Raw genomic sequence first — 13,769 nt, 5'->3', positions numbered from 1 at the left:
AAAGGTCTCTGAGACTGTCCTCAATTTTTTTCATTCTTTTTTCTTTATTCTGCTCTGCAGTAGTTGTTTCCACTGTTTTACCTTCCAGGTCACTTATCCATTCTTCTACCTCCGTTATTCTACTATTGATTCCCTCTAGAGAATATTTAATTTCATTTATTGTGTTGTTCATCATTGTTTGTTTGCTCTGTAGTTCTTCTTATCCCTGTTAAATGTTTCTTGTATTTTCTCCATTCTATTTCCAAGATTTTGTATATCTTTACTATCATTACTCTGATTTCTTTTTCAGGTAAACTGCCTATTTCCTCTTCATTTGTTTGGTCTGGTGTGTTTTTACCTGGCTCCTTCATCTGCTGTATGTTTCTCTGTCTTCTCATTTTATTAACTTACTGTGTTTGCGGTCTCCTTTTCGCAGGCTGCAGGTTTGTAGTTCCCGGTGTTTTTGGTGTGTGCTCCCAATGGCTAAGGTTGGTTCAGTGGGTTGTGTAGGCTTTCTGGTGGAGGGGACTAGTGCCTGTGTTCTGGTGGATGAGGCTGGATCTTGTCTTTCAGGTGGGCAGGACCACATCCCATGGTGTGTTTTGGGGTTTCTGTGACCTTATTATGATTTTAGGCAGTCTCTCTGCTAATGGGTGGGGTTGTGTTCCTGTCTTGCTAGTTGTTTGGCAGGGGGTGTCCAGCACTGTAGTTTGCTGGTCGTTGAGTGGAGCTGGGTCTTAGAATCGAGATGGAGATCTCTGGGAGAGCTTTCACCATTTGATATTATGTGGAGCCAGGGGGTCTCTGTTGGACAAATGTCCTGAACTCGGCTCTCCCACCTCAGAGGCACAGGCCTGACACATGGCCATAGCACCAAGACCCTGTCAGCCACACAGATGGCATGGTGGCCCAAGGGCAGACTGGGCTTGGCCGGCAGGATCCAACCAGAGTGCAGTGAAGGTGTGGCTATGGGCACAGCCGCGGCAAGCCTAGAGGGTCATGCTGCCCTCTGCTCGGGCTCTGGGACAGCTCATTGACTGTTGAGGGAAGAGATGCCAAATGGGGAGTTAGGGCTGTGCTAGGACCTGGGCTCCATGCCATGTGGCGGGAGTGGGGCTGCTAGGCTCTCAGTCACTCGGGGAGAGAGGTGGGGGTGCTGGAGAGAGGGGCGGAGTGGGAGGGAGGAAGCAGGGCGCGACTGGGCAGCCGGGGACCACAGCTTCTCCGAAAGCTTCCACCTTCTCGATCAGTATCATTTCTTTTTGCTTCTTTCTTAAAATTTCCAACTCTTTGCTTACATTACCCATCCATTTTTACATGCTGTCTACTTTATCCATTAGAGCTCTTAGCATGTTAATCATAGTTGTTTTAAATTCCCAGTCTGATAATTCCAACATTCCTCCTGTGTCTGGTTCTGATACTGGCTCTGTCTCTTCAAGTTGTGTTTTATGCCACTAGTGTGCCTTGTGATATTTTTCTTGATAGGTAGATAGTTTCTTGATAGATAGTTTATGCCATTGGTGTGTCTTGTGAATTTTTTCTTGATAGTACCTAGGTGATGTACTAGGTAAAAGCAACTGCTGTAAATCAGCTTTTAGCCATGTGGTGGTGAGGAATGTGGGGAGAGGAAGCATTCTATAGTCCTATGATTAGGTCTCAGTCTTTTGATGAGTCTATGCTTCTAGACTGTGCACTTCACAAGAGTGTCTCAGGTTTTTCTCCTCCCTTTGATGGAACAAAATATCTAGAGTGGCCTGGAGTTTGGTATTTCCCTTTTTCCAGGTCAATTAGCCTCTGATAATACTCCAGCAAGTTAGGCTCTTGGTTAACTAGATTCCTCTAAGAGAATGCCTTGTTAAGAACAGAGTTCTCTGGTGTATTTCAAAATGGTCCCTTTTTCCTTCCCCCAATCAGAAGCCACAGGAGATTTTTCTTTGATATTTACTGTGAGAACCTGGTCAAACTCCTGAAGGCAAACCTCACTGTATTGTGGAGGTCTCCCTAAGACTGAGTCCACCTGGAGATTTTAACTCTTAGTTTTGTCCACACTGAACCTCTGCAACTCATCAATTACTATTGAGGCTCCTGTGGTGGTTTCTCTTCAAGGGCCTCTGCTCTGTTAAGCTGTGACTCCCTGTATTCCCTTGCTTGACTCTCCAGTCTTCAGGGCAAGCGTTTGTCCTGTGTCTTTCCCCATTTAAGGGATTCAAGAAGAATTGTTAATTTTTCAATCTGTTTAGCTTTTTACTTATTATTAGAATGTAGTGGTGATTCAAGCTTCTTACATGCCAGACCAGATACTAGAAATTCCTATCTCACAGTTTTTGTAGGTAGCATTTTTAGGGTCTCTCACAGACTGCTATCAAGATGTCAGCTACGACTGTAGTCATTACAAGACTAGATTGTGGAAGGTTTTACTTCCAAGTTCCCTCATGAGGTTGTTAGTAAGATTTTAAGTTCTTGTGGTATTGAAAATTCACATAGAAATGAAAAAATATCTAGAACAGATGAAACAAACTAGGAAAGGCAAGTTGGGTTAACACTACCTGATTTCAAAACTTTTTATAAAGCTATAACAATAAAAGAAGTGTGGTATTGAAATTAAGATTAATACATACATCAGTGGAACAGAATATAGAGTCCAGAGGTAAACCCACACTTATATGGACAGCTCATTTTTGAGAACGGTGCAAACACAATTTAGTGGAAAAATAATCTTTTCAACAAATAATATTGGAACAATTGGAAAACCATATTCAAAAAATATGAATCATTAAATTAGATTCAGGGATCATGCTAGGGGCCTGAGGAAGGTATTTGCAAACTCTTTCATGCTTTACTCTTATGAACCCTCTTTAGTTTGACCCTTGTATTAAATTAACAGCTCCGTCTTTGGGGTTCATGTTCTGGTTTTGATCGATTCTAATTCTTATGCCCTCAGTGTTCCTATTCTACTTTTGCCTCAGAGGTCTTTTTACTCTTTCTGAAAGTCTAACTAGCAATCACTATATTAATACTTTATAACTGAATCTGTATCCATAGCTATATATTTGTTTTGTCATATTGAATTTCAACATATTTATAGCATAAATAGTGACAAAAAATTGAAGAATTCTGTAACTTCAGATCATCTCCTTGTGATAATGCTCATTAGTTTTGTTTTGTTTTTTTTTTTTAATTAATTAATTTATTTATTTATCCTTGGCTGTGTTGGGTCTTCGTTTCTGTGCGAGGGCTTTCTCCAGTTGCGGCGAGCGGGGGCTACTCTTCATCGCGGTGTGCGGGCCTCTCACCGTCGCGGCCCCTCCTGCTGCGGAGCACAGGCTCCAGACGCGCAGGCTCAGTAGTTGTGGCTCACGGGCCCAGTTGCTCCACGGCATGTGGGATCTTCCCAGACCAGGGCTCGAACCCGTGTGCCCTGCATTGGCAGGCCGACTCCCAACCACTGCGCCACCAGGGAAGCCCCGCTCATTAGTTTTAAAAATCACAAAAAATAAAACTCTTAGGACATCATAGGGCACTAAATAATTTCATGTGAGCTACTCTTTAATCTAGATTAAGCATTTAATTGGGAATTTCTATAACTGAAAATAAGAACATAATTTTAATTAATTTCTAACATTAGGTATATACCTCTTGGCAACTTTCATGAGTTCTTGAGCCTTCTGCCTTTCATGATATTGTAAGGAAACATCTTTTTGTTAGAAATACATTGAATTTATAAAATACCTGTGGTTTAGATATGATAGTTGTCATCATTTTGCTCTAGAAAAAAAAACTGCAAATAAAATTTTGGCCTATGGAAATCTAAGCCCTTTATTCTAAATGATTTTAAGTTTAAATGCCAAGTAGGCCATTATAACAAAAACATGTTCTGGTTCTACTACTTGGATGTAAACATCTGCTTTGGCTTTAATGTCATAAAATCCTGAGCTTAGAATCAATATATTCTTTTAAGATAAGCGAAAGAGTTTGTTGTTGAGAATAAAGAATGGAAATGGAAAGAAAATTTAGTCATTTCAAGTGCAAATTTACATGTATGTAATTCTCATTTGCATGCACGCAGTTCCAAAATGACTATGTGTTTGATGTGGAAAGACTAAAAATCATTTGCTACAGAAAAGCATTTGCTACACATACATAGGAATATTATTCAACTTGAAGAAAAATTTACCACATCCATCAAATTGACATTATAGATGTTGTAAAACAAAAACTAATGAATTATTATCAAATGAATTGTATTTGTTTAAGGACGTTTACAATGATAAATGTGTCCATGTAAAAAACATTTCACTCATATGTTTTTATCTAAATTTGCATACATCCCATATATTTTACTTTCATTTTGGTATTCCATGATATAAAAATTAGAAATTGCAAGAAAATCAGACTTGTATGTTGCTTTTCACAACACTGTATTCTGCATTCTTGATAAGGATCTTTCATTTCTTAATAAAACTATATTACAAAGCTATAGTAATCAAAACAACATGGTACTGGCACAAAATTGGAAACATAGATCAATGGAAAAGAACAGAGAGCCCAGAAGCAAGCCCACGCTTATATGGCCAATTAATCTATGACAATGGAGGTAAGCAGAATCTTCAATAAATTGTGCTGGGAAAACTGCACATCTACATGGGGAAGATGAAACTGGACCACTTTCTTACACCATATACAAAAATCAACTCAAAATGGATTAAAGACATAAATGTAAGACCTGAAACCATAAAACTCCTAGAAAAAACATAAGCAATAAACTCTTTGACAACAGTCTTAACAATATTTTTTTTGATATGTTTCCTCATGCAAGGGCAACACAAGCAAAAATAATACTACATTAAAGTAAAATGTTTTTGCACAGTGAAGAAAACCATCAACAAAATGAAAAGGCAACCTACTAATGGGAGAAGATATTTGCAAATGATATATCCAATAAGGGGTTAATATCCAAAATATATAAAGAATTTATACAACTTAACAGCAAAAAGAAAAAAAAAAAACCTAATTAAAAACTCGGCAGAGGACAGGAATAGACATTTTTCCAAAGAAGACGTACAGATGGCCAACAGACACATGGAAAGATGCTCAATATCACTAATCACAGAGAAACACAGATCAAAATCACAATGACATATCACATCACACCTGTCAGAGTAGCTATTATCAAAAAGACAGCAAATAACATGTGTTTGATAGGATGTGGAGAAAGCAGAACCCTCATGCACTTGGTGGGAAAGCAAATAATTTAAGTCAAGGAAAATAATATGAAGGTTCCTCAAAATAAATTTTTTTAAGGTTCCTCAAAAAATTAAAAATAGAGATACCATACCATCGAGCAATTCCACTCGTGGGTACTTATCTGAAGAAAACAAAACCACTAACTCAAAAATGTAAATGCACCCTGGTGTTCATTGTAGCATTATTTACAATTGCTAAGATATTGATGCAACCTAAGTGTCCACCATCCATAGATGAATGGTTAAAGAAGATGTGAGATACACACACACACACACACACACACACATATCAGCCACAGAAAAGAATGAAAAAACCTAAACAAACATAAAACTGTAACACACATACATACAGAGAGCAATATATTGGTAGGCAGATAGAAAAAATAGAAGAGGAACAGCTGTCCAGTTATAAAGTAAATAAATCACAGGAACACATTGTACAGCATAGGGAATATAGTCAATAATATTGTAATAACTTTGTATGGTGACAGATGAGATGGTAACTAGACTTATCATGGTGATCATTTTGTAATGTATAAGAATACAGAATCACTATGTGGTACACCTAAAACTAATCCAATATTGTAAGTCAATCACACTTCACTAAAAATACATACATACATAATACATACATATATAACATAGGGGTGGGTATTTAACCTCTTTTTTTGGAGCAGTAATGAAACAAACATCCTTATACATGTCTTTCTCATGATTTTATGAATGAATCCATGGATTTATTTTCTGAGTCAAAATCATTACAATGTTTATCTTGATGAATATTGAGAAGTGTGATAGATTATAGCATTGTTCTATATATTCATGACTGTCCCTATAAATCTTATCTTAATCCCTGATCATAGGTGACAAGTGAATATGAACGATATGAATCTCATGTTTCAGAAGAATTTCAAGGTTGGTGAGTCACAGTTGGGGAAGTAGGAAGTGCTGTGCAGCTTAAAAGGGGCTGAGGGACTCATCTAGTTTTAAGGTTAGAAATGATATCCCTTATGATGTGATATTTAGGATTAGTTAAAAGAATGAGTCGGAGTAAAATATGAAACAGCCAAATTCATGTTATCCTTAAGAGGTACATAATAATTGCAGAATCACACTTTATATTAATATACAATTATAAATAAATAATAGTGAAAATGACTAATATCTTTTAGAAATTTTTCTAAGCAAATAACATTTTCACAGTGTGGTCTTTCATGTCATCTCTTATTTAATACCTCAAATCAAGGTCTCTAGTTTTTAAGTAATATTTTGTAAAGCCTGAAAAAATATACACAATTCCAAATTCCTCAACTAGTGTATAAAAGGCACGAATAAGGTTAAGTTTGCTAGGCTATAAGAATAAGACAGAATGTGATGGCTAAGCACTGTCTAGTTTTTTCTATATTTAAATTTCACCTTGTAAACCAGTTTGAAAAACATGTTCAATTTGTTTTGGAAAAGAAAGAGAATAAAAAATATAATTCCTGGGTGTGGAAGTATAAAACAAAATCTTTTAAAGAAAATAGGTCCTATAACTAAGATTCACACATCTTTGTTGACTTGGCAGTTTGTATAATAAAATGAAAATACTTTACCAAAAATTATGTTTACATTATGCAAGCAAATTAACACTGTGAAATGACTACGTTCATTTTCTGCCAACTTAAAATACAGCTGTTATAATACTTATCCAGAGCTCAATTGAAAGCTTTTACTGAAGGAGCTAGAGTATATATATATGGCTTTCCAGAGGTAGGCAGAGGGTCTCCTTCCTTTAATTCATATAAGAAACATCTATAAATGTTACTATATGCCAGATACTTGGCTACCTAGTGAAATTTCTGAAATTTGACTCATTTTTTCCTTCTCCAATGTTGTATTTTTTTTAAAAAGCTCAACTTTTCATGAATGGGAAGTTTGGAAGCATAGATGAACTGCTAAATATCCTAGTTCTTTGGTGTAATTAGATAAAGAAGGAAGAGAACTCATTTACTTGATGAGACTATCAAGCACTATTCTCTCAATTATAATATACAAAGTAGGCATTAATTTTGGTAATATTTTAGATGAGGTATATCAAAATTTAATTCTAACTAGAATGTAACAAATTCAGGGCCTAAAGTGTTATTGGGTATTTGCAAATTACAGGTTATTTAAGTCTAGCAGCACTTTGGACAAGGAAATAATTTAGTAAATCTATTTTTTTTCTAGATTACTACATAGAAAGAGGCTTTATATCCCTTCTATAGCAATATAACAATACTACACGATTGGCAACTATGTATAAATAATTATGCATGCACACACATACATCTGTATCCCCACATAAAACAAATATTAAGATGAAATATACTGATATATTCTTATTATATATAAGGTGTTCTGAAACCATTTCTAATATTAAAGTCTGTGAGGGTTCTTGTAGCAGTCAGAATTAAACTTTATTAATACAATAAGACCTAGGAGTGACTTTTACATAAATTTTTTTATTTTCTGTTACAAGTCATAAATACTTTCTCTCTTTACAAAACAAAACACTTAACCTATTTATGGTATATTAGTATAAATATCGTTTAGACATTTCAAGACAATCCAAAAAAATAAAACTCAAACTTTTTCTCTAGATGAGTTCAACTTATTACCTACATTTCAAAAAGCAGTATGACACTGCTTAGAGATTTTCTCTGAGCGTTATTATTTAAGCTTATATTATTGATTAATTTTTAAACTGTGATATTTATGAAATACTTCTAGCAGGAAAACAATAAAAAATAGGAGTGAGTCCCAAGATAATTTGTAAAAATCATAGAATAGAATTAGAGTATTAATAAATAAAACTTAGAAAAGAATTGGTATATTTTATCCGAAGAAACACACGTTCACAAACGCTCAAATAGGTCTATTTCAATATCTAGAGTCATTTATAGGAGTTGGAAACTTTATTGAATATTCTCATATCTTAGAAACATTTGGAGTCTTGCAGTAGAACAACTGCATTTGTAGAATTTATTTAAGGATAAATAAATCCCATGGATTATTTTTACTTAAATGAGATGTCACTAAGAGAAAAAAAAATAACTGATATATTATGTATCATATATATATAGAGGCCATGAGATACCAAAGAATATATTATTAGAAAATATTAATATGTATAGGAATATATATGAATAGATGCAGAACTAAAGAAGTGAAGGTACATCTTTTCCTTTAGGAAACTATTTAAAAAATTATAAAATATAATTAAGGTGTATTTCTTTATGGAAAACAATATTAACTTCAATAATGAAATATGTAAGTGTATTATGAGAAAATACTATAATAGATGAGAAATCAGAACAATGGGGGAAATGAGTACACAATACCCAAGCATAAAAATGGTATTTGTAGAGTTTTAATCGAGGGATAAAGAAAGAAGTATCTTTATAGAGATTATGCAGGGCAAAACAGTTAATAAGGCCTTGAGGGAGAGATTAAAAAAGCATTAAGGTTAATGCCCAAGTTTCACGATGATAAAATAGCGAGAGTAATGGAGTTGGGAAGAGTGGAAGTGTGCTTAGCAGGAAATTTCAAGAGTCTGGCCTTGTCACATTAAGTTTTAGATGGCAATGGAACATTCAGGAAGATGCCACAAGTAAAGGTATAGATAGAGAACTGAATAAAGCAGAACATGTCATGGGTAGAGAGACCCATGGAATTGGAATTGATCGGATGGTAATTGAAGACATGGGAAAAGATAAAGACCAGTGGAAAGAGAGAATAGAAGAGAACACGAAAGGGTGATAAATGGTAAATATATTCCGTAGAGTGAGTAAAACTTAGAAATCACTGGGGAAGTTGCTGATAACAGGAAAGAGAAAGGGAATTATTTTATTTTGAATACATATCTGACTGAGACATTTTTGAAGTGAAGTAGTAATAAGAATATAAAGATATGATAAAGGTAACAAAGTAGTGTCAATTACGGAGATCATGAGTAGGTATATATAAGGAGATTGAGAGTTTAGGAATGTAGAGAAAACACAGACCAGTTAATTTCATAAGGGCAGTAGCTAACGAAGTCTTAAGTGAGGATACAAAGGCTGAAAGTGGGTTGTGAGAGATCAAAATGAGAACTGGATGACTGAAAGCCTGGGTACTTGTGTAAATTGCCTCTTCAGGGACCACAGATATCAAGAAGATAATAGTAGCTGGAAAGAACAGGCATGCTTTGCAGCTGCAAAATCAAAGCAAGACTGACAAGAGGAAAAAAGATGAGAGTGACAGAAAACAAAAGAGGCTGCATGTTTAAGTATAGATGCCATGTAAGGGTAATGAGTTTATTTCTGTAATTTAAAAATGTTGAAAACTTTTCTTAAGAAATCTCTTCTCTGTTATCATGTTATTACTACATCCATGTTTATTAATGGCTTGACATCTGTTTATATTTTCAAGATAATGAAAAGAAAACCCCCTGCCTATGCCATCACTGTCTTTTCTCTTTCTCTGTTTTCAAAAGAAATACCTAAAAGAAGTAAAGCAGTGGCTAATGATTCTTAGAACAAAAATTCAGCCAAAAGTTCCTATTAAACAAGACTACAAAAATTCAGTACAGAGCATTGCTGAAACCAAAAGAAATTTATACAAACAAAAATTTTAAGCTTTTTCTTGGATTTTCTGAATAATAAAAATGTGTTTGGTAATTAAAAGGTTAATTTTATCCTGAGCTTTTATTCAGAATATTCATAAATCAAAGTATTGGTAGAGAATAATGCATCAAATCCCTCATCCTAGTCAGTTAGTAATCCTCAACACCCACCGACCATAGCAGTAATCCTTATTTATCTGATTGGTCCACAACCCCTTTAGTCTCCTTCCCCATTTACAAATTCTTCATTGTGCTCTCTGGAACTGCTCTCCCAAACCAGCAAAGCCTCTGTGTCAAAAGCTCTCTCCTCTTTCCTTTCGTAAAAGAAACCCGAATTTTCCCTGAGGAAACTGCTTCCCTGCAATCTCCTTAGATGGTAAGTACATAGATTTGCCTGGTGCCTCATGGGTAGGAAGTGTACTTGATCCTTCTCAACTCCCATTACTTCATTACAATTATATATGTATAGAAACCAGTTCTACTGAGTGCTATACCACCACTTTCCATTCTACATTGCTACTTTCTCCCTTTTTCCTTTTCATATACTCCAGCTCACCACATCCACTGAACTCTGGCTCAGTTTTCATCTTCACCTCAAGCACTGCCGTTATTTTAGGGCACTCCACAAATTAATTGGATTACAAATCCCAAAGCCTTCCCTGTTAACCTCTTCACGATCTCATTTCAAGTGACCTCTTTTTCTCCACTTGAGTAACCCATGCCCACAGTCAAAATTTAGGTCACAATCACAAAAGTACTGATCTTTTTACTTTATCTGAATCCGTCACTCCTCTATTTTCTTCACTTCTCTTCTATTTAATTTAATATCCCATGGTCTTTAATTTCAGTAACACATCCTTACCAGTGTCCTAAACTCCCTTGTTTCTCTAAATTTTGGTTGGATTTGTCTAGAAAAACTTCAGCTTTTGATGAATCCAAATATTTGATTTCTCTGTGACTCATTTAAGGACCCAGGAATAGAGAAAAATCACACAAAAGCCATACAGGTGCTGACCAATTTCAAATGTGCCTTCACAACACTGTCCAGAGACATCACAAAGTCCATATGTTCACTTTACATTGTCCACAGTGACTATTTGCCTTCATATGCGTATTTGCCTTCTATGTATCTCCTTTGGTGAGGTGTCTGTTAAGGTCTTCAGCCCACTTTTAAATCATGTTTGTTTTCTTATTGTTAAATTTTAACACTTCTTTGTATATTTTAGATAACAGTCCTATCAGATGTGACTTTTGAAAATATTTTCTCCCAGGCTGTGGCTTGTCTTCTCATTCTTTTGACACTGTCTTTCACAGACAGAAGCTTTTAATTTTAATGAAGGTCGGCTTATCCATTACTTGTCTCACGGATCATGTCTTTGGTGTTGTATCTAAAAAGTCATCATCATATCCAAAGTCATGTCCGTTTTCTCCTTTGTTGTCTTCTAGGAGTTTTATAGTTTTGTGTTTTACATTTATGTCTGTCAGCTAATTTCTGTGAAGAGTGTAAAGTCTCTGTCTATATTCTTTTTTTGTATTTGGATGCCCAGTTATTCTAGCACCATTTTTCGAAGAGGTTATCTTTGCTCCATTGTATTGCTTTTGCTTCTTTGTCAAAGAGCAGTTGACTGTACTTATGTAGTTCTATTTCTGGGCTTTCTGATAGGTCCATTGATCTATTTGTCTACTCCTTTGCCAATATCATAATATTTTGATTACTATAGATTTTCTAGTAAGTATTGAAGTCAGGCAGTATCAGTATTCTAACCCTGTTCTTCTACTTCAATAGTGTGTTGGCTGTCCTGCCTCTTTTCCCTTTCCATGTAAACTTTACAAACACGGTTGATAGCCAAATATAACTTGCTGGGATTTTGACTGGGCTTGCACTGAATCTATAAATCAAGTTAGTAAGAACTTACAACTTTACAATATTGAGACTTTTTATCCTTCAATGTGGACTATCTCTTCATTTATTAAGTTCTTTGATTTTGTTCATCCAAGTTTTGTATTTTTCCTCATACAGACCTTGTACCTATTTTGCGAGATTTATACTAAGGTATTTCATTTTTTGTGGATGTTAACGTGAATGCTAGTGTGTTTTTAATTGCAAATACCACCTGTTCATTTTTAGTATATAGTATATATGACTTTTGTATATGAACCTTGTATTCTGTAACCTTGCTATATTAGCTTATTAGTTCTAGGAAGGCTTTTTATTTTTTATTTTTTTGCACTTTCTACATAGATAATCATGTCATCTGCAAACAATGACAGTTTTATTTCTTCCTTACCATTCTGTATACATTTTATTCTTTTTTTTTTTTTTATCTTACTGTATTAGCTATTACTTCCAATACCATGTTGAAAGGAGTTATGATAGGGGATATTTTGCCTTGTATCTGATTTTATTGGAAAGTTTGAGTTTCTCACCATTGGTATGATGTTAGCTGTAGGTTTTTCGTAGATATTTACTATCAGGTTGAGGAAGTTCGATTTTTTTTCTGCCTTGGAAATTATTAGCTACTACAAAGTCATACATACGTAACCTTTATTATTTTCTTGAAGCTGTATAATTTTAACTCATCTTAAATATATAATCATTTTCAAGTTATTGCTTCTATATTGTGTGGAGAAGTTTAGGTTTTTATTTTGCCTTATAGGTATCTAATTATTCCAGTACCAATTTTTTCCCCTTTGTTTTAAAACTTTTGGAAAATAAACTAACCATATGTGTCAAGGCCTCTTTCTGGACATTTATTCTATTCCTTTTATTTATCCAGCTTTACTCTAGTAACTCCTCTCTTGATTAGTGTAGCTTTGTGGTAAGCCTTATTTTTTAAGAGTTTATACTTTTTCAAGATTGTTTGGCTATTCTATAATCTTTTTCCCCATACCCAGTTTAGATTCAGCTTATCAATTTCTACCAAATAAAAAACTGTAGAATAGATTTTGAGAGAAGTGATATTTTAACACAATTGAGTTTCTTATTCAGAATCATGTTATATAGTTATACTTGCTTAGGTTTTCTTTATTTTTCACCATAGTATTTTGAAGTTTTCAAAGTAAATACCTTATATTTGTTAAATTTAAGAATTTTATTTTTTATTCTACCTAAATAGCATTTCTAAAATTTAATTTTGATATTGTTGCTAAGTTATACATTTCAAACAATTGTGTTGCACATTAATGCTATGTTCCATACATTTTTCTAAATTCATCTATTAATTCCAGTAGTTGTTTGGTAGATTCTCCAGGATTTTCTAAGTAAAAGCTCCTGTCATTTGTGAATAGAGATGGATGTACTTCATCTTTTCTTGTCAAAATTCCTGTCTTTCTCCTTGCTTTATTGCATTGCCTACACTGCCAATTAAATCTTGTTTCGACATAGTAAGAATACACATCACTGTCTTTTTACATATCTTAGCAGAAAATAAGTTTTTCATCCTAACGTATGATGTTATCTGTGGATTGTTCATAAATAATCTTGACCAAGTTTTTAAAGTTTCTATCTATCCTTAATTTTCTGAATATTGAATTTTGTCAAGTGCTTTTTATACACCTACTGAAATGATTATGTATTTTATGTATTTTTTTCTCCTTCATTTGTTAATATGGTGACTAATATTGAATGATTTTCAAATGCTTAACTAACATTGCATTCTTTGGATAAGCTCAGTGGTTTGTATGTATTTTTTAATCTTTTTGTATATCTTTGGATTATATTTTCTAATTACATGATAAGAATCTTGTAACAAATATCGTGGGGAATATTGCTTTGTAAATGTCTTGTTGGAATATTTTTGTCAGATTTTGCCATTAGGTTTTATTAGCCTCTAAAAACTTTGAGAAATACTTCCTCCTCCTCTTTTGGCAAATTTTTAAAAGATTGGTATAGTTTCTTTCTTAGATATTGGATAGAGTTT

General features: G+C 34.3%; 1 pseudogene; it reads left to right on the top strand.

Moving 5' to 3' along the window:
* Positions 1-4,567: 4,567 nt before the first annotated feature.
* Positions 4,568-13,769, top strand: part of LOC118905007 — a 41,631-nt pseudogene continuing 32,429 nt past the window's right edge.

This window comes from Balaenoptera musculus, chromosome 12, assembly GCF_009873245.2.
Source record: "Balaenoptera musculus isolate JJ_BM4_2016_0621 chromosome 12, mBalMus1.pri.v3, whole genome shotgun sequence".
NCBI classification, from domain to species: Eukaryota; Metazoa; Chordata; class Mammalia; order Artiodactyla; family Balaenopteridae; genus Balaenoptera; species Balaenoptera musculus.
Note: the sequence above shows the minus strand (reverse complement) of the source record. Positions and strands in the feature narration are given on the sequence as shown.